The sequence below is a fragment of the Zalophus californianus genome, chromosome 1 (assembly GCF_009762305.2).
Source record: "Zalophus californianus isolate mZalCal1 chromosome 1, mZalCal1.pri.v2, whole genome shotgun sequence".
NCBI lineage: Eukaryota > Metazoa > Chordata > Mammalia > Carnivora > Otariidae > Zalophus > Zalophus californianus.
In genome coordinates this window covers 200,246,817-200,267,252 of record NC_045595.1, presented here as the reverse complement: position 1 = coordinate 200,267,252, position 20,436 = coordinate 200,246,817, and the positions used below count along the sequence as shown (strand labels likewise).

Sequence of the window (20,436 nt, the reverse complement as noted above, 5' to 3'; positions counted from 1 at the left end):
TACACTGTATGTTAACTAACTTGATTTACATTTAAAAATATAATTTAAAAAGAGGAAAATCAGGGCACCTGGGTGGCTCAGTTGGTTGAGCGACTGCCTTTGGCTCAGGTCATGACCCTGGAATCCCGGGATCGAGTCCCGCATCGGGCTCCCGGCTCAGCAGGGAGTCTGCTTCTCCCTCTAACCCTCTTCCCTTTCGTGCTCTCTGTCTCTCATTCTCTCTCTCTCTCAAATAAATAAATAAAATCTTTTACAAAAATTTAAAAAAATAAAATAAAAATAAAAAAGGAAAATCAGTCTAAAATTCATTTATTTTCTGTTTCACCTGTTTATTTTCCCTAGCAGTTCAATTCAAATAACCTTGAAAAATTTTTTTTACTTTATTTTTTTGAAAAATTTTTTTACTTTAAAAATTACTCGATTATTTTCCATGTTATAGGATTAACATATTCCATCACTGTTGCTTTTTAACCCTTTTATAACCACATACCCCAAAAAATGTGTATGACTGCATTTCTTTAAAATGGTCACTGAAAAATACTCTTGCCCATCAATGTCACTCGGAACTGAAAAACTTCAGAGTAGAAACTGACTGTGTTACCATTATGATCTGTCATGTAGGTTCGATATTCTCCAGATCTACCAAGTGGACTTCTCTGCTTTTTCCCTGAGTTACCTGCTATTTTTCTGTATAGTGTCAGCTACACTTTAAAATAGGCCTCTGTTTTTGTTTCTTCAGCTTACGTTCTTTGGTCAACTCAGGTCAACTATCCTGATACTGCGTGATACCCTCTCATATCATCTGACCCTAAAAATAAATCCTTGCAAAATCAAAGAATGTGTTTTTCTTTCCGAGTCATCTTGACAGGTATCCAGTTCCCAAACTAAAGAATTATAAGGAATTTCAGGAGAGCACTGGGGTGAGAAAATCCTTTCATGAAGTCTTCTGTGTCCAATCACTGTGTACGCTCCAGTTTTTGTCCTTCAGCGAGAAAAGAGATCACCCAGTGTCTGTAGATGGAGTGCTGTCCATCGAACACAACCAAAGTCAAAAGGGACTTCCCAGTTCTCTGAGAAAAGCAACAACTGGAGCTTTATAAGAAAGTGCCAGTAACTCATAAACAACTCAGATATCTTTTACGGGGAGATTATTTCTAAAACAATAAATCTTATGCCTGAAACTTGTTCAAACATGAACTCAAACCACCTGAACCATTTATCAGATATTGTCTTTTGGTATGATTTCTTTCTTAATCCTTGAAAAATCGTACTACAATTCTATGTGTGGCCAGAACACCTTAAACAACGTTGCCAATCATTAATTAAATGCCAGTTATTTAAATTTTAATACTTGTGATAACTTTTACCATCTATTTGAACATTCATCTAAATATAGTAGTTCAGGCCTAAAAAGAAGACAAGAAAAACTTTTCACCTGAATAATCCACATTATCTCTCACGAGTAATCCCATCTCAATAACAATCCATTTCCTGGAAATTATTGTCACTATATTAGAAGCAGTTTCTTGAAGAAAAGGAAAAATGAAGTTCCTTGTACTGTACTGATTACATCTATTTTTCTGATCTCATCATGGCTCTTAGACTGTGTCATCTTGGTGGCAGTGTAACTTGTTGGATAATTTTTATGATAGATATATTTTACTCAAGGGTCATTCAAATATTTAAAAATAAATTTCTCTTGAAGAGAAAATCTATTCTGGACTTCAGATAGGATAATTCTCCTGCACTCCTTAAATAGTAAGGTGCGTCATCAGAAGCAAAGCACCAAACACTTAGGGTCCCTACAGAAATAGTCATTTTGTTTGTTCAGCTGCACATAACCTCACATATCTCAGTCCCATGCATACTGGGTATTTTTAGTAACCGCTCAAGTTGCTTATCTCTCTTTAGCGTATTCTTTCATAACCCTAAGAAACTTCTGCCACTCTAAAAATTTATTCCCATTTTGCCAGTGAGGAAGTCATCATTTCTCCATAGATTTCCATTAAAGGAGTTTAGATAAGAGAATGAGATCATATTAGCAATGCAGAAATCGCTGCCGTCAGCAGCCACAGGATAAACATGGTGGTAACCACCCAAAGTCAATATGGGAGTCGGAATGGCTGGGCCAGTGAGGCACGTTGTTCTGCAGGATGTCTTGATTCTGACATTGTGGTCAGTGGTAAAGACAAGTTAGTAAGGGCCATGGTGTATTTGTATCAGTATATCCAAAATATTTAGGTGCTTTCTAGATTCAAAAAAAAAAGTTTGTACTACTAAATAATTTTTCATCAAGCCTCAACTTTCATTCCAGGAACACAAGGAGAAGGTTGCTATATTTGTTCTTTTTTTTTTTTCTCACCTATAAATAAGGAAGGCAGGTGTTTAAATAGCAACGTCTGAGATCTAAATTCAATTCTAGAAGGATTTTTAGACTGATCAGTTAAATATAGAGATAATTTACTGGGTGAGGTTGTAAACTTCCCACATAGTATGGTTTTAAGATCCTGAGCTGTCATTAGAAAACAACTATTTACTTTGGACTTAAAAATAATTGCTTTAAAAAAAAACTGGGATCCAGAAACTTCAACATGTCTCTTTCATTGGTATTAACAGTCTGTCTGATATTATAGTTACAAGCATGGCCTCTGGAGCCAGAGTACCTGAGTGCAAATCCCAGGACTGCCATTTATGAGCTTGGCCAAGTTATTTATGAGCTTGGTCAAGTTATTTATGAGCTTGGTCAAGTTAACCTTTTGGTAACTCAGTTTCCTGATCTGTAAAAGTATCTGCCTCAAAAAATTGTTGTAAAAATTAGATGTGTGAATTTAATGCTCCTGCCATATGGTGAGCACTAACTGTGATGGCTGCTATTAGTCTTATTGCACATCTGACATTTTACTTCTTATCAGGATAAAATGCTTTGTTTAAATTTGATTTTCTTAAAGTCTTTACAGAAATAGGCTACTATGGAAACCTGGCATAGAGGCAAATACAGATACGCTATTAAATGTTGTTATTCCTTACCCACTCACTTTATGTATCCATTCATTTATTCATCTATTCATCTGGCATGTATTGAACACATATTATGGATCTTGTATAGTGCAAGACTCTGAGGACACAAAGATAAATAAAATACAATCATCAGAGAAGAAGAGAGAGTCATATATGTTACCAAGCACATTAATGTCTCAGGTCTGTGGTAGAAGAATGAAGAGCACAGTGGAGGTGTGAGTGAGGGAAAGACAAATTTCACCCTGGGGAAGGAAGGGTTAGGAAAATCTCCATTGAGGAAGGGGTGCCTGAGCTGGGTACTGGAAGAAGAGCAAAGTTCATCTGGGTCTGAGTTAGAGGGCAGAACATTACACGTAAAGAAGGACGTGAGGACAACCTCAGTGGGTAAACAGAACCCTTCGGCAACCTAGTGGAAAAAACTGACACAGATTTTTCCACATGCTAGATAAAATAGCATAAGACACAATAGCCAAGCTTGAAAGAAGGAAAACAGCCCATAGTTTCAAGAAATGAAGGGGACAACCAAATGCAGAGTAGTAAATGAAACTGATATAGCAACCTCTCAGGGGTTGTTAGCTCTCCTTAGAGAGAAGGCTGAATGTTACTACCCAGCAGGAAAAAGAAAAGAATACAGCCCATGTGAGGTAGAGAGCTGGAACTGAGATCTCTGCACTTAGCTGGGCCCATCTAGGAAAAGGGAACTGGAAAAATTCTCCCCACCAGCCTGGAGAAGTAGCAAGAAAACTTGCCAACTGCCTGGAACTCAGGGTAGGGAAAAATTGAAAACCCCACACCTAAGGCACATTTGCATATGAGGGTCCAATTTATATTTTCCCCATCAAAATCCCAAGCTAAGACATTAACATAAAGCTGGTCTGAGACCCATGAAACCACTAGAAAACTGGCAAAACTGGTATTTCCAGCACAGAGGGCACTACTCCCATGGGGGAAAAATCAACCCCTACTGAAGATGATCTCACAATGAAATAAATTTAAAAAATCACACACACACATACACACACACACACACACACACACAGACTCTTGGAAACAAACCACCATCGTGAGAGTCAGTAAACATTACAAATGGAAAATTCACATTACAAAAACTAGATATAATAGATGTGAACAGGACTATAAAATAAGTGAAGTTTAAATAATCAAGGAGATAAAAGTGGGAATAGAGACAACAGTGAAAGAACAAGATGATGATGAAAAAAAGACAAAGAGCAGAGGTTAATGCAGCATGGTCCACTTAGATATTACTTGGAGCTCAGAATCTCTACAGTGGCAGGTGGGGTGGGGGGCGAAGGGGTGGAGAAATATGGGGAGAGAATGGAGAAGAGACAACAAGAGATAAGTCCTGGGACACCTGTGGGTGGCACAGTCAGTTAAGCATTGGACACTTTACAGCTCAGGTCGTGATCTCAGGGTTGTGAGATGGAGCCCCGCATCAGGCTCTGTGCTTAGCACAGAGACTGCTTAAAACTCTCTCTCCCTCTACCCCTCCACCCTGCTATCTCTCTGTCTCTGTCTCTGTCTCTCTCTCAAATAAGTGAATCTTTAAAAAAGAGAGAGAGAGATAAGTCCTGGAAGGTAGACAGGATCAAGTTATGTAGGGTCCTGTGTCATCCTAAAAAGTTTAACTTTATCCCTCAGCAAGGAGAAGACATTAAAGAGTTTTAATCAAGAAAGTGATGAATAGATTTGTTTTAAGATGTTCTCTTTGGCAGTACTTGGAAAATGAGTGAAAGGAGACAAGACTGGAAAATGGAGACCACTTGAGATTTTTTTTTACAGTAGACCAGATGTCTTTAGTTCCAAGTTGCATTTATAGGCTAAGGAACATTCAACTGCTCTTATCAGAGTTCCAAATTTTGATTGCCCTACAAACATCAGCAGAGTTCCAGAAACTGCAGGACTGCATGGAGCATATATGCTCTCAGATGATGCAAATTTTGGGGATACAAAGGTGAACAAAACATGGGCTCTGTTTTTCTCTCCTCCAAGGTCTCATAAACTAGCAGGAGAATGAGACATGTAAATAAATAATTACACGATGTGATGTATATAAGAGAGGAATGAACAGAACGGGGGAGGCTGGGGCAGAGGAGTGTTGACAAAGGGATTACAGAGAAAGGGACATTTGAGTTGAAGCCTGAAGGAAGAGTGAGAACATTCAATGCAGGAAGAATTTTGTAACCTCAATGACTCACGAATGTAATACCAATATGATGAAAATTCAGGAACCACTTTCCATATACTTCGTATCTTGATGATATTCTGACATGAGTCATCATGTGGTATAAGTGAAGAATAAAACTTGATCCTTAGAGAGCTTTTGATTTAATAATAATTCCTTATTTTGGTATAACGGAATAATTTCACAAGCTTTACACACATTCACTTATCCCTACAATAACTCTGCAAGGTTGGTCTTATTCTACCCACTTTGAGATGAAGAAATTTTTTAATAGAAAAGTAATTAAAAACAGGACTAATTCACAAGAAATAACAAATGTTAGCAGCCAAGCAGAATGTGTAATGATGGTAGTGGGTCCACATTTGTTCCATCTCACAGGGAAATTCCCAACTATTCTGATCCATCTAGGCTAGGACACCATGGTTTTCTTTCCCACTTCCTGTTTTGACAAGGTGACTGTATGGTGGCAGAATATTCCACCCCCAAATATGTCACTCTGGCATAAAGATTATTTGGAGTTAAAGGCAAATGAGAGGAAGTAGATGTAAGAAAAGCTCTCTGCCCTCTCCTATTTGCCTAAAAGCAGGACATAAACTTACAAAGGACCTGCCTCCTCCAAGAAGAACAAGAGTTAATCACAGAGACGACTTTAGACCCTTATTAGCCTGGAGATGGCACCAGAGAAAACTACATCATGAACCCTGCTAGAACTAGCGTTATCTACCATTAGTTTCCCATTTATCTGCATTCCCACAATTTGCTGCCATGAAAATTCAAAAGTCCTTTTTCTTTGTCTTGTCACTTTTCTAAAAATATATTGTTCCTTTGCTAAGAGGCTATATAAGCCCAAGTTCTAACCAAACCTTTGAGTTACTCACCTCTGAGTGCTCCCATATATAAGCATGATACACATGTTAATAAAATTCTGTTTGTTTTTCTTTTTTTTTTATATCAGACATGTTTTAATCAGAGAGGTAAAAGAAAGTCTTCTCATTTGAATTAAATAAACTATTCAACTGCTAGATGACTTTTACTGGCTTAAATTTTACATATTTTGTGTTTTGTTCATTAAAAAAACAAGGATTTATAGGGGCACCTGGCTGTCTCAGTAGGTTAAGTGTCAGACTCTTGATTTTGGCTCAGGTCATGATCTCAGGGTGGTGAGATCGAACCTCACCTCCAGCTCCGTGCTGGACCTGGAGCCTGCCTAAGATTCTCTCTCTCCCTCTGCTCCCCCCATGCTCTCTCTCTCTCTCAAAAAAAAAAAAAAAAAAACAAGGATTTATTTAAGTTTTAAAATGTGCTAATATGAGGCTGTACTAGTATGTGCAAATATTTAATATACAACTATAATATTTCTTCAAATGTTCTATATACATACTTGATAGCAATCTAGGCCACCACAACCAATCTTTACAATATGCATGGCCACCTTGACCTGGTCTCATGGAACCTTTCCTGGCAAAGCACAAAAGACCTTTTTTTTTCCCCGAAAATGAAACTCCCTTCAGTTAAAATGCTGGAGCTCACAGCCAATCCCAGACTAATGTAAAAGTCATATTTTCCATGCCCCTGGACCATTTCATTTGTTACTGAAGAAGGTCTTGTGGATCACAAAACAGAAACCACTAGTTCTGGGGGCAGGATTAGGCAGTCTTTGAATATATAAGTTTAATATGGTCTCTCTTATGAAAAAAGCCTGGAAGAGGTTAGAGATGACTTATTCACTCTCATTTCCTCATAAATAATACTCTGTATTCTCATTTAAAATTTTAAAGCCTGGCGGAGTAGCTCTGGCCCCAGTTAAGGCCAATCATGCAGCTGCCTCTCTGCTATATGACCCTGGTCACTTCCACTCACAGGCCCATACGGGCCACACAGGCTGCCCCCTCTTGAGCTTGGGTGGCTAGTGCCTTTGTCCCTGTGCAGTAAGAGGTGAGAGCATCCAGGGCCGCAGCTGTGCTCTCCACCTCCTCCTTGGGGGAGTAGTGGGAGAAACCTACCCCAGAAGACCTGCAACCCCCACTGCCACCAGGACCAAGGGCTGCCCCCAAGCTATTTTTCTCTTATTAATGTGTCTTTCATCTACCCAGTTTATAGGGCCTCAGCCAGAGAACCTAGGAGAGTAATAGGAAAAAATATTTTCTCTCCCCTGCAAGTACTCCACCTTTGTCCAGGGCACAAATAAAGGCCCAGTACTTTTTAGATGGCGGGTTGTCCATGAGCAGTAACCATTTGTTCCTGAGAGCAAGTGGTTCCTGAGGGCAAATGGATCTCAAGCTCATTGTGGTGCTGACTCCCTCTACATCCTGGTCCTTCCTTCACTTCCCTGGCTCCATTTGGGCAAGTCTGTCCCTCCACACCTTCCTCTGATAGCCCCGTTGCCCTCCTCTGTCCTTCTCACAGCCTCAGCCCCAAAATTATGAAGTGTTTATAAGTAAGCATCTGAAAATGCTTGCGTTAGTGTTTGATTAAAGTCTGGGGATTCCCCAGAGTTCAAGTGAAGGTAAGACACAGAAAGAAGGGGAAATACACAGAAATCAGATTAATAGTCAAGCTAACTCTGCCATATGTGCTATAGCCTAAAGAGGCAATTGGAGTTCAGAGGAGGCACAGCTAATTTAAATGTAGGATATGTGCCAAGGCCAGAGCTGGGTTGGGATGGAAAAGAGGCATTTAGAGAGGAGAAAGAAGTTTATACATTTGAGAACTGAATGGGATCCTAGAGATCTTGGAGTCTGTTCTCCTGCCACCCCCACGTCTTAATCTTGGCAGAGAGCCATATAAGCCAAGATCCAGCTTGGACCATGTGGAGCCCTGTGAGAGACAGACCTACCAGAGAACATCATTAATGTCAAGAAACAGTGGGAGAACAGGAGGACACAGAGAAACATAATCTGTGAATAATGAGCTTCCTCTGACAAGCAGAGCGAGTATTACAATTTTATTAAGTACATAATTCCTGCCCATTAAAAAGTCCATTGTCTTGATGACCTGGGAGACACTAGGAGAACAGATTGTTCTTAAAAATGTACCATTTGCTTGAACAGCCAATATTAATTATTTCTTCCCACTCACAAGTACATTAAACCTAGTGGGATTTAAATTGCTTTCTCTTAGTGAGGAAGCTTCCTCTTGGTTGTAAATTATACATCTTTGCTTGGACATTAAATCCTTAGGCCACTAGCAAACTACTGAGAAGACTATTATTCCACCATAATATACTGTCATTCAAATAGGTAAAAATACTTTGAGTTCCGGGGAAGAACACCCATGTACAAATAAACTCTAAGTGTAGAATTAAGTGAGGTCAGTAAACCATTCTTAGTTGAGTACGAGAGCTGGCAAACTAGATCCCTGAGGCCAAATCTGTGTGCCACTTGTTTTTGTAAATAAAGTTGCATTGGAACACAGCCACACCCAATCATTTGTGTATTATTGACTTTCCTGCAATAATGGCAGACTTGAGAATTTATGAAAGAGACTGGATGGCATGCAAAGTGTAAAATATTTAATATTTGGCCCTCTACCAAGAGTTTGCCAGCTCCGGGTTAGTCTTAGTTCTGTTACTGCAAAATGTGATTCAGAATACATCCCAATCCTCCCTAGTTCCCTCTATCAAATAAACATTTATTGAGCAACATACTATTTGGTAGACACCGAAGTAGACGCTAGGAGTGGGCGGGAAGGGGGCAAGTACAAAGATGAATAAGACAAGACTCCTGCCAAGCAAGGGGTAACATGAGTAATTTCAAGGTGTGTTCAATACAGAGATAAAAGTGTGCTCTGACACCCGGAAGCCAAAATCGGAGAACTTACTGGAAACTGGAGAAGGCGCTCTGGAGACATCAGACTGCAGCCAAGTGACAAAGAACAAGTAGCAGCTAGCCAATGGGAAGGGCTAAAAGGAAACCGGAGGACTTAAGAGCCTGTGCTGGATGTCCAAAGCCAACATTTGGCTCTTCCTTTTTGCATTTCTGCTGTAACAATCTTTGTGGAGATAATGCACACACCAGGCCAGGAGACAGGGGTGTCTGGAACGTTACAGAGTTCCCATAGTTCACTTCACAAGGACTTGCAATTTAAAGACTATTGAAGGGAACAATTAAAAGCTTTACTGTTAAACCTGTGTCAAATGAAGTTTTTGTCTCCATGAAATTTTAGTATGCTTTTTAAGGCCACTTAGAACTTACTGATTAATAATAATTCTACTTGCAAAAAATATAAACATATTTTTTTAACATGTAAAAATCTGGGGAATCGCCACTATGCAACAGGTGATGAAATAAAGCTTTTTTGGTCTCATTTTTGGCTGTACCAAAACCAATTCAAAGAGTTCAATAACCCCCTAGAAAAAATTCTTTGTAAACTTGTCTAGATGGTGTGAATTGAAGAGAACAGAAAAGGTCTGTATCTTCTCCACCAGCCCCCGTCCTGCCTTCAATTGCAGCCCTTTGAGGCACTCCTGTAGGTTAGCACAACTAATTTCCAAAGGCCATGTACTTTTTAGGAGTGTACATCTGATACCTGAAAGGTATCACACATTAATGTCTTTCCTTTTACTGAGAACACTAGTGGGAATTATTTTTTCTGACTACTTACTAAAAAGTAAAACCTAAGGGCCTAGGACAAAAGACCACAAATCCTGTCAGGGTTTAGGAGAGCAGGAAAGATCCTGAGCATGACACTGCACTGGAAGATTGAATTGTATGTTTAAAAAAAGATAGGGCCAGAGGGATGCCTGGGTGGCTCAGTCGGTGAAGTGTTGGACTCTTGATTTTTGGCTCAGGTCATGATCTCAGGGTCAAGGGATTGAATCCTGTGTGGGGCTCTGTGCTCAGCAGGGAGTCTATTTGCAAAATTCTCTCCCTCTGCCCCTCGACCCCCCACTACCCTCCACCCCGTGCGCATGTGTGCATACACACACACACACACACACACACACGTACACACACACGTGCTCTCTCTCTCAAATAAATAAGTCTTAAAAAAAAAAAAAAAAGGCCAGAGAACAAATAGGAAGTATAAAGATTGAGGACTTGTTTTTCCATATGTAGGATCTGTGAATGTGAGTCTGGTTCGTGGATTTGTGTTTCTATGTCTGGCAGGGGTCGGGGTTTCAGAGGGAAGAAAGTCGGGATAGTACAAAAAAGAGGAAAGGAGAGGTGCGCAGAGGTTTATCAGAGATAAACTTTCCCACATTCCAATTTTGCTTAACCATTTTTTTAAATCATCTTAATTCTATAGGTAAAGTGTAATATGCAAAACCTGGTGAAGGTCTTTCCACATATTAGTATATACAATGTCAACTATTTGGAGGTGATTTGTGGTCAACAGGAGATGAATATTGGTATTTTTCCATTTTGAGCATCATCCCTGAGGGTTAGAAAAGGTCTTTTTTAGTGTATTTATATTCCTTGCTTTTATAAATCTTGTGCCTCCTAATTTTGAGATTGCTTCCACCAGATGCCAATTAATTCTCTCAGTTCAGTGAGGTTATCATGGTACACTCTATCTCAAGCCCTAAAGGGAAGCATTAGAACATCTGTACATGATTCTCTAAGGGGTGACTCAAAACTTACCTATAACACCTCCCTGCAGCTTCTATACAGTAGGAGTAAGAAGATTATTAAGGATGCGTTTATATGTTAGTCTTGCCTCCCAACGGAGAGTGGGAGGAGGGCTTCTCTCCTTTTCTCAAGCTGTCTTAACTCAGGCTGCTGTAACAAAAATAACATAGCCTGGGTGGTTTAAACAACAGACATTGATTTCCCACAGCTTTGGAGGCTGTGAAGTCCAAGATCAAGTTGCCAGCCAGTTCAGCTCCTGATGAGAGCTTTCTTCCTGGGTTTGTTATCACAGGCAAGTTCTCACCTATCTGTTCTTATAAGGGTTCCATCCCCACGATGTAATCACCTCCCAAAGGTCCTATCTCCTAATACCATCACACTGGGGTTTGGGGCTTCAACATATGAATCTGGGGGAAGGCACATTTAGTATATAGCACATGCCAAATAGTTCTTCAAAAGAACCACTATAGGGACTGGCACACCTGTGGGCTGAATTTTCGGGTACCTGCAAACAAGATCTGTGAGACAAATATGCAGGAAAGGAGAGCTGACAGAGGGCTTAAAAGAGGATTGTTTTCCACTTTGGTCCCTAATATCTCCAGACTGTTCAAAAATTGAATCTTTGTCTAAAGCATAATTATCAAATAATGAAACTGGTTTTCCTATGTGGTCTATAATCCAATCTTAAACGAGAGACCCAATGAAAAGATGATGTTTTAAGAAACACAATTAGTATTACATTTAAAATAAGGAAAGAGCTCACAGGGGGCTTCTTAGCAGACCACTCGTGCTAATTCATGATCTCCAATCTTCCCTGGTGGCGCTGGCAGGTAGGCAGCATATATATCTAAAAATTGGGTCCTTTGGGGTGCCTGGGTGGCTCAGTCATTAAGCATCTGTCTTCGGCTCAGGTCATGATCCCAGGGTCCTGGGATCGAGCCCCGCATCCGGCTCCCTGCTTGGCAGGAAGCCTGTTTCTCCCTCTCCCACTCCCCCTGCTTGTGTTCCCTCTCTCGCTGTGTCTCTCTCTCTGTCAGATAAATAAATACAATCTTTAAAAAATAAATAAATAGATAGATAGATAAATAAATAATAAAATAAAAATTGGGTCCTTAATTTAGCTTAGTCTCAAATTTCAGATGCCAGTCAGAAAAGGATAAATCAAAGGACTTGATAGAGTCACTCAGAATTAATAGAAATAGGGGTGCCTGGGTGGCTCAGCAGTTAAGCGGTCCAACTCTTGGTTTTAGCTCAGGTCATGATCTCATGGGTCATGAGACTGAGCCCTGCCTCAGGCTCTACCCTCAGCATGCAGACTGCTTGAAGACTCTCTCCCTCTGCCCCTTCTCGGACTTGCACACACATGAGCACACTCTCACTCTCTCTAAAATAAATAAATAAATCTTAAAAAAAAAAAACATAATAGAAATAAAAAGAGAAAATGGCAAACCTACAGCACCAGCGGTGATTTCTCTTCACTGTGCTCAGGTTTTCCTTGGTCCTTTTTTTGTATACCAGTCAAGCCCTCCCCATAGACTATAGATGTGAGGGTTCTCTTGGACTTTATGTCAAGCATCTCTATCACTTGGACAACATTGTCTAGTGGAGCACTTAATGTCATTATTTTCAAGAAAATATCTCTAAGCAATGGCATTGCAAAATATTATAAAATTTGTTCTCATCTGAGGTACAAAATGGTTTTTTTCTAAATCTGTGACCTAGGAAATAACATTAAGAAATAAAAATATTGCCGTAAATTTTAAATTCACAATGGAAAGAAAATATTCCTAGAGCTGAATTGTCTAACACAGTAGTCACTGACCACTGTAGCTACTTATTTTTTTTAATTAATTTATTTATTTTAGAGAGAGAGAGTGTGTGTGCATGGGGGGGTGGCGGCAGAGGAAGGAGAGAGAATCCAAGTAGACTCCCCGCTGAGCGCAGAGCCCCATGCGGGGCTGGATCTCACAACCCTGAGATCATGACGTGAGCTGACATTAAGAGTCTGAACATATTTGAAGTTTAACCGACTGAGCCACCCAAGTGCCCCCCACTGTAGCTCTTTAAATTTAAATCAAATTAAAAATAAATAAATATTCAACTTCTCCATCATATTAGCCATGTTTCAAGTGTTCAAGAGCTACATGTGGCTAGTGGCTACCATTTTGGACTACGTAAATATGGAGCACTGTCATCATTACAGAAAGCAATATTGGACAACACTGTTCTAGAGTTTCAGAGCCAATCATTTTTGACACTGACAAAACAACTCCTGTTTTCTCTGCATGACTAAATTCTTAATATTTTAATCCTTAGTGAATTTGAGCTTTTGTAAAGTATGAAGGTATGTGATATCAGAGGCTTGTAAGAACAAATTATCATTCCTCATTTTAGAGACAGACCTAATTCCCTTGATAACTTTATTTTAAAACAGCCTTATTAGGGTCAAAGGATAGGCAAAAATCCAGAGTTGCAACACTTTTTCCTAGAAGCTTAATGCCTTTCAGATTTCTTGCAAACCATAAAAATTCAGCACTGGGGAATTTAAAATGTTAAGTTAGTGACCTCATACGTTTAGCTGGTTCTCCGAGGCTTTCATGGTTTCTCTGCTAAACACAGAATGAACTTCTTTGTATCACATTCTTTTCCCATATTTGCAATTCTCACTTCCTTTTTACATGATACATGTTTTAAAATATTAAGGCTACTCTATTCACTGACATGAACAGATATGCATGCAAGGTTGAAGAAAAGAGAACTTTCTAGAACATTTTTGGAATTCTGTGATCTTATAGGCTAATAAACTTAGAGACCTGGTATTTGCTTAGAACAAGGACTATTATGAGTTTTGAATGTTTTAGATTTCACTATACAGCTCTTCTTCCCCACAAAAGAACAAATGAGTAAATCGTTGTCAGAATTTAAATTTTCCTCTCACTGCTTCCTCTGGAAATACTTGGAGAATGGGGTCATCAAAATCTACATTCATTGTCTAATGAAAATGTGGTCAAATCTCAGACATTTTAGTTAAGGTCCAGCCCAAATATGTTATTGAATCTGCCTTCAGTGGAAAAAAAACTGATATTTAACCTCTAGATTCTCATTGTGATTTTTTTTTTTTTTTTTGAGGGAAAGAGAGAGTGTGTGTGCCCAGAGCGGGCGGGGCAGAGAAGAGGGAGAAAGAAACTCAAGCAGACTCTGCACTGAGCAGGGAGCCTGACACAGGGCTCATCCCAGGATCCTGAGAACATGACCTGAGCTGAAATCAAGAGTCGGCCGCTTAACTGACTGAACCACCCAGGCGCCCCTTGTATAATGTTTATTGTGGCTACCACTGCATGGTTCTGACAGTCAGACATCTGAAAATAAATTATTGTGATAAAGAATGTTATTTTTAATATATGCAGAATTTATATTTTTAACTCTTAGGAACTTTTTTAAATGGAAGGAGACCATTAATACTCTCCCCACCCTGTCCTACAATTAAAGAAAGACTTAGAGAGACCGACTTTAGAAAACTAATTAATAGTGTTCAGCAATTTAGGGAATGTCATTAATTTTCAAAAGCTTACTTCTAGATGGGAGGAGGGATGGGGGGTGGGTTAGCCTGGTGATGGGTATTAAAGAGGGCACATTCTGCGTGGAGCACTGCATGTTATGCACAAACAATGAATCATGGAACACTACATCAAAAACCAATGATGTGATGTATGGTGATTAACATAACAATAAAAATTAAAAAAAAAAAAGCTTATTATGATCCTCATAGAATTTTCCCAGACCTAGCCATAATGTTGGTATAAAACAAACCACATAGGATATTGGAATTCAGAGAAGGGAAAGAGAAACAAAAGTTTGCATAAAAATAATGGCAAAGATTTTGAATTTCCGGAAAGGGAAGCATCCCAAGGATTTCTAGATGGAGTAGACAGTGAGAAAAGGAAATAACAGGGAAATATGCTATAATCAGTGCTTTTCAGACTTTAAAATGCATGGGAATCACATCTCACCCAAATGAAGCTTTTGATGAAATAAATCTAGATTAGGGCCTGAGACTCTGCATTTCTAAAAGGCTCCCAGGTTTTGAGTAATAAAGCCACGGTAGACTCAACTACTAACATCAGTACGTAACTCACATTTACACTGATGCTTTGTTATCTAAGATTGGCCCTCAAATAGTTTCCCTCATTTGATCATAAATGAATGAAATCGAACTCGGTGAAATATCTGGTCTTGTACATCGACTCAATCTTCTACACCTGTCTCTCCCAAGCTGGAGAGCATTAGATATGCCAGTAGTACAAATGTTCCAGGCTCAAAGAAGTTTGGAAAATGTCGAGTCAAACACAGATAAGTTTCCCTACTGTAAGACTCTCAGAGCCTTTAACACATTGTACATTATGAATGTTCAAGAGAGACAATTGACCACACACAATGCTTTCTTCCTAAACTATTAATACCTCCTGGAGAAACTTGCCTACAAGGTGAATAATGATGTATTGACAAGTTCTGAAGTCTCAGTGGTTCTTAAGTTCATAGATACTACTTTGGTCAGTGTAACTGGTGACCTATATTTAAGAGAAAGAGTTTTTAAAGATGGTCAAGGCAACAGGTCAGAAATTATAGTGACCCCTATACGAGTCAATCAGACGGAGCTAAACAGAGAATACTAGTGTAGAAAACAATGGAAAGAGCACGATGCTGAGAATGTACAGAAGGCATGTTATAGAATTAGCATGTTTGAAAACCACCCTTTCATATGGCACAGCATAGCTGTACCCTCTAGAGAAATGATAGTGGCAAATAGGACAGACTGGTCCTCTGTGTACTGAACAGAAACAGGATGGCTCATCATAAGTAAGAGCAGAAGTGCCCCACCCAGAAACACAGTTTAAAGAAAAGTCTTCCAATCATGCCATACAGTGCCTTGTGATCACTGCCTTTGCATGCAAGGAGCAAGAGGAAATGTTTTCCAGCATAAGATCTGCGAAGACTCATCTCCTGTCTGCCATAACAACTGGGAGAGATCTAACTGTATAAAATATGTGAAACCCAAGTCTTCAAGAAATACTTCTCTGACCTCTCTTTAAACTGGTTATGTTGAAATAAATAGTAGACTGAAGTTTTGCCTAGAGCAAAGAAGCTTCAGCCAAACTGACTTTCTCTTTTACACAAATGTAGAATTGGAGGCTTCCCAACTTCAGGAGGAAGTAACAAATATACTCTTATGGTAACTGAATCACCCTGATATCAAAGACCCTTCTCATGAACCTGGGATGTAATGGTTCTCAAAATGTAATTATATCTGAATCACCTGGAGAGCTTGTTAAAACACAGATTCTTGGGACCCACCCTGGAGTTTCTGATTCAGTTGGGCTGGGATGTAGCCTGAGGATTTGCATTTCTAACAAGTTTTCAAGTGATGCCGCCACTGGCGGCCCAAGATTCACACTTTAAAGAACACTGCTGGAATGGAAGGAGTCTTAGTGATCACTTGGGCCATTCCCTTTCCCTCACAGATGAAGAGTCTGGGGCACATAAAAGAAATTATCCCCGAAGGTGGGGTCATAAACAGCCCCCTTCACCACATGTCTGTGTGCCATTCCTGTGCTCTCCACTCCTGTATCAGGAAAAACTGTGAAAGACTTTGATGGGGGTCAAAAAAGATGACCACGTGTCCTGTCCATCTACCCTTCTTTTTTTTTTCCAAGCCAAAGTGTATGTCCATCTACCCCTCTGATGCATCTTTGCTTTCACTGTCTTTCAGCTATTTTACAACTCTGAAAGTGGTAGAAAACTGATCATAATGCAAATGATTGTTTTCTGAAGAAATGCAAGTGAATTGGGATTTGTGAAATACAATTGGTTGTTGGGCTGTCAGTACTAACTAAATATACATCATATGTAAACCTAGACAGAATTCTCAATTGCCTGTGTATGCATGTGTGTTCTTTCAATACCCTCTTGAATTTGAGTTAAATAAATGAGTTAAATAAATGAGTTATGAGTTAAATAAATGAGTTAAATAAAATCTTTGGCATGTGCTTATTTAATATTTGTATTGATTTGAGTATCATGATTTTACCTTTTAAAAAAAATTATCTTTTAACCTCCTAAAAAAAAAGAAAAGGAAAGAGTGCTTTTTGAATGGCAGAATAAGGACTTACAAAAATCTGCAATAAACCGCGGGCAAATGTCAAAATCAATTTTTCCATATTCTGGACATTAACTAAAGAATTACAAAATTCCAAATCATGTTTATCAAGAAAAATGGCTGAATCTTGGTAAGAACCATCTTCCCCTCCCTAGCTTCATGGTAGTCTCAAGGACCAAAAACTGTGATAGCCATGCCAACCAGCAATCTAACTGAAGAGGGTAGGATGGGTTTGGAACTTCCCAAAATCCCCATAATTGTCAACATTTGACCAGCTTATGGCAAGTTTATTGAAAATCCCCATTCTCAAGACACGTCTTTATTTGACCTGACTCAGAACATACTCTGTACCAACATCTCTGATTCTAGGGAATTTGAAAGAAAAAAAAAACCAGTGACAATTGTTTTAACATTGCAGCTGCCTGAGATGACGTTACTAAATGGGGCTAATCAAAACACCTAAAAAGAACAGGGGAAGGCAAGGTCCGTAAGGGACTTTGAAAAACTCACAGGCTTTCTTGGAAATCTAGAAGAACATGTGCAGGGCTATGTGCCTGTGTATTCATGTGTGTTCTTTCAATACCCTCTTGAATTTGTACACAGAAAAGGCTTAAGAATGTCCTAATCTCTCATCTCTAGCTTGACTTGAGGATCTGCACAAGCTAAGGCCAGCAAGATCACTAAAGATACAGGCCAACACACAAAGGCTGGGAAAGTTATTGGTTCAAAGCATTTATGGAAATCGCTGTCTAATCATTAGCTGACCACTAAGCTAATCAGCCAGAGACTTCAATGGTCACATACGACAAATAACACAGGATTTACAGAAAGAGTGCTGGAAAGTCACTAAACAAATGAATAAACAAACAGCAACAACACAACAAAAACAGAAGACAGCAACAACAACAAACCCTAGGGAAAGCATCTGTTTTCCAGAGTTGCCACAATATATTGTTTAGAGCAGAAAAATATGAGACACACAAAGAAACAGGAATGTATAGCCCAGGCAAAAGAAAACAACCAGTCAATTCTCCCTAACAAAGTCCAGACTTTGGACTTCCTAAACAAAGACTTTAAATAACCTGATGAACTAAAGGAAACTATGTTTAAAGAATTAAAGGAAAGTATGAGAATAATTCAAAACACAATCAAGAAAACAATTCCATTTACAAAAGAAAAAAATTAGAAATACATTTTTTAAAACACAAGATTTATATACTGCAAATCTACAAAATGTCAGTGAAAGAAATTAAAGAATACCTAAATAAATGGAAAAACATCCCATATTCATGGATCAGAAGGCACTATTATTGTTAAGATGGCAATATTCCACAAATTGGTCTATGCATTCAACCCAATCCCTCTCAAAGTGCCAGCTGTTATTTTTTTTGCAGAATTTGACAGGTCGATCTTAAAATTTGTATGGAAACACAATATCCAAAGCAATCTTCAAAAAGATTAAGGAACTTGTAGGACTTTTTCCCCCCCGAGAGAATGCAAGCATGCACAGGCCAGAGGAGGTGGGGAGGTGGGGGGCAAGGACAGAGGGCGAGGGAGAGAGAGAATCTTTTTTTTATTATTATTATGTTAATGTTAGTCACCATACAGTACATCATTAGTTTTTGATGTAGTGATCCACAATTCATTGTTTGCGTATAACACCCAGTGCTCCAGGCAGTACGTGCCCTCCTTAATACCCATCACCGGGCTAACCCCTCGCCCTACCCCCTCCCCTCTAAAACCCTCAGTTTGTTTCTCAGGGTCCATAGTCTCTCATGGTTCATCTCTCCCTCTGATTCCCCCCCTTCATTTTTCCCTTCCTTCTCCTAATGTCCTCCATACTATTCCTTATGTTCCACAAATAAGTGAAACCATATGATAATTGACTTTCTCTGCTTGACTTATTTCACTTAGCATAATCTCCTCCAGTCCCATCCATGTTGATGTAAAAGTTGGGTATTCATCCTTTCTGATGGCTGAGTAATATTCCATTGTATATATGGACCACATCTTCTTTATCCATTCATCTGTTGAAGGGCATCTCGGCTCTTTCCACAGTTTACTTATTGCAGACATTGCTGCTATGAACATTGGGGTGCATATGGCCCTTCTTTTCACTGCATCTCTGTCTTTGGGGCAAATGCCCAATAGTGCAATTGCTGGGTCATAGGGTAGCTCTATTTTTAATTTTCTGAGGAACCTCCACACTGTTTTCCAATGTGGCTGTACCAACTTGCATTCCCACCAACAGTGTAAGAGGGTTTCCCTTTCTCCACAACTGGAGAGAGAGACTCTTAAGTAGACTCCAGATCCAGTGCAGAGCCCAACACAAGGCTCCATCTCACAACCTTGAGATCATGCCTGAGCCAAAATTAAGAGTCAGATGCTTAACTGACTGAGCCACCCAGGCATCCCCAAACTTGTAGGATTTAGACTTCCCAGTTTCAAAATTATTTATTACAAAGCTACAGTAATAAAGTAGTAAAGACAATTATGTACTGGTATAATTCAATGGATAAACAATAATCTTTTCACTCTCTTGGGTCCTCACTTCCAAGATAACCAAGAAAAGAAGGAATAATGGTCATGCCAGAAAGGGCTCTGGCCAAGTGCAGCCTGTTTGCTGCACCAACTCTGCTTGTTGTGTGCCCAAGGGTAAGGCCATTAAGAAGTTCATTATTTATAACACAGTAGAGGCCACTGCCTTCAGAGACATTTCCATAGCAAGTGTCTTTGATGCCTATATGCTCCCCAAGCTGTGTGTGAAACTACATCTCTGTGTGAACTGTGCCATTCACACAAAGTAGTCAGGAATTGCTTTCCTGAAACATGGAAGGACCAAACACTCCCATTCTGATTTAGACCCAAGGGTGCTACCCCACAACTTCCATCAAAGCCCATGTAAGCAGCTAAGTCCTTAAGGACTAAAGAAAAACTGTTCTTTAGTTAGACAAAAAATAAAATGAAGAACCAACTTTAAACACACAACAACAATAATCTTTTCAACAAATAGTGTTGGAACAACCTATGCAAAAGAATAAAATTGAACCCCCTACCTAACACCATATATAAAATTAACTATATGGTTTACAAGTATTACCTCCCATTCTGCAAGCTGTCTTTTCATTTCATTGAACATGTCCCTGGTAATCACTGGAAAGCCAAATGTGTCTTCCCCACAGAAACAATACTATATGTATGTCAGCCACGTGGGGGTGGGATATGCTTGGGTGAGCTAATCTAGGAGCAATTTTAGAGGATGTGTAAGAGATGGCAATTGCATTCCCACTTCCAAACAACTAGCTTATAAACAAATTTAGATCAGACCCATTCTTCTGCTCTTCGAAGATTTTTTTATGTGTGTCCTTTCTAATGCTGTTTTTAATCAAATCAGTGCTGCATTCCTACAGAAAACTCCTGAACATATGTTCTGAAATTTTCCTCCTGTCACCCAGGGTAGAGAGGAAGACAGAGCAGGGGTTTTCCTGAAT

The 20,436-nt window shown here is 39.3% G+C and overlaps 1 pseudogene; it reads left to right on the top strand.

Annotated features, from left to right (window-relative positions):
- Nucleotides 1–19,850, top strand: part of LOC113915843 — an 82,466-nt pseudogene extending 62,616 nt beyond the window's left edge.
- Nucleotides 19,851–20,436: the final 586 nt, after the last annotated feature.